Source organism: Podarcis muralis, chromosome 1 (assembly GCF_964188315.1).
Source record: "Podarcis muralis chromosome 1, rPodMur119.hap1.1, whole genome shotgun sequence".
Classification (NCBI taxonomy): domain Eukaryota; kingdom Metazoa; phylum Chordata; class Lepidosauria; order Squamata; family Lacertidae; genus Podarcis; species Podarcis muralis.
Genome location: NC_135655.1, coordinates 29,898,366 through 29,900,102, shown reverse-complemented (window position 1 = coordinate 29,900,102; position 1,737 = coordinate 29,898,366). Strand labels below are relative to the sequence as shown.

Genomic DNA, 1,737 nt, shown 5'->3' with positions numbered 1-1,737 from the left:
ATTCATGCTTTTATACTAATTTTTATGCTGCTTCTATGTTGTAATTAAGTGTTTTAAATTTGTTGTTAGCCGCCCTGAGCCTGGTTTTCTGAACCTGGAAGGGCGGGGTAGAAAAAGTTATTATTATTATTATTAACTTGCTATAACTACGTAAGAAATTCAGCTGATGATGCTCCCCCAACCGCTGCACTTCCGGGAAAGAGAAAGGTGCACCTGTTGGGCTACAGCCTGCAACGCGAAAACCCCAGAGCAGGATCGCTGATAGGTTGCGAGCTACCCTCGCGGAGGGACCGAGCCCTTGCCGCCGGCTCATGGGCACCTTTCGCGTTTTCGACCTGCTTCGGCTTAGCCCGGCAACTTGCAGAGAGTCCCTTCCCCGGGCATGCAACTCGGGAGCAAAGCGAGGGCCGAGGCGCGCATTCGCCGCCGCCGCCGCGTTGCAGGAGGGCAGGGCGGAGGCGGATCGGGAAGATCCCTCGCTGCCCGCTCTTGCCTTCTCCCTCGTGGGAAGCCCGTCCTCTTCCTTCGTGCGGAGACCCCCGCTCGGGGAGAGGGGAGGCCGGGCTGGCGCGCCACCGTGGCCACGCCAGGATGCAGCTGCGCGGTCACGGCGCGCCGAGCGAACCCGGGAGGGGATGTGGGTGGGGCAGAGACCGGGTTTCTCTGCTCCAGTTCCTGAACTGCGCGAGTAGCCCTTTGCACTGATTCGGGAATTTAGCGACGTCCCCTTGCCTGGAGAAAAGTGGGTTTGTTATGGTCTCTCGCTGGGCTCCTGGAACAGCCTGACGCTGCAAACCGGAGCAGGTCTCCCCGAGCAAGTGTGCAGTTGATCTGGAGAGGGGCGACGCCGGGAAAAGCTGGCCCCAAAAAGTGTCTCCGGCGGCCGTCCTTCGGGAAAGCGTCCTTCGATTTCACGCCGGTGCGGGAGGGGCAAGCAAGATCTCGGCTACCTTTTTTTCCCAGGTAGGGGAGCAATTCTTTTGCAGCCTGGTCCTTTATTATTATTATTATTTTTTGCACGACTTCTGTGACCGGGGGACTGCAGCGTCTCGTGAAGATGCGCGCAGAGCAGCAGCCCGCCTCGGGTGGTGGAGATCCCAGAGGGGTTGGAGGAAGAAGGGAAGGTTTATGTGCGCATATATTTCCAAATCACGAGGCAGGAATGGCTTGGGAGGCCGTCAGGATCCGTAGGAAACCACCACCACCGACCTAAGCTAGCCATGGGGATGTGTGTTCTCCTTAGGGTCCGCTTGCTGTGGCGAGAGATCCCATGGGAAAGGAGAGGAGGGGCTTTGCACTGGGGCGGGGGTGGTTTGTCTGCCTGCGATGATCTGAGGAGCAGACTGGGGGAATCTCCTTTTCTCGCGGACCCTGCTTAGGCTGGCAAGCAGCGGCGAAGATGGGGTTGTAGTTGTAGGGCAGGAAGCCTGAAGAAGCCCCCAGCCAAAGAGTAGGGCCTTTGGGCCTTGTTTTTGGTCTGGTGGCGACATCTGTACAGCCACAGTCGGAAACAGGATGGGCACCACAGAAAGGGCATGGAAATAAAAGCAGCTTCAGAAAGGAAAGAGATGCACATGTGTATGGTTTTAAAATAAAATAAAATGTGAGTGGGCCTACTTGCTCCTTTATTGGAACTGTGGGGTTAGCCTTGTGCTGACTTTTGATGAAAGAATGAAAACCTTGCCCCTTGCATAAGTTTGGCAGAGTGATCTTAAACTACAATTTCTAAATGGTAAT

At 55.7% G+C, this 1,737-nt stretch overlaps 1 protein-coding gene across 9 annotated transcripts in view; it reads left to right on the top strand.

The window, feature by feature from the left end:
• The first annotated feature begins 444 nt into the window (after positions 1-444).
• Positions 445-1,737, top strand: part of TMEM63C (transmembrane protein 63C) — a 72,321-nt gene continuing 71,028 nt past the window's right edge. For 4 of the 9 annotated variants that reach the window (XM_028718871.2, XM_077925312.1, XM_028718860.2 and 1 more), the window contains exon 1: positions 446-963. The gene's annotated coding sequence lies outside the window, so the exon portion shown is untranslated. Of the gene's footprint in view, positions 964-1,737 lie in introns of all 9 variants that reach the window. The other 5 variants (XM_077925320.1, XM_028718880.2, XM_028718899.2 and 2 more) reach the window with 4 other exon arrangements.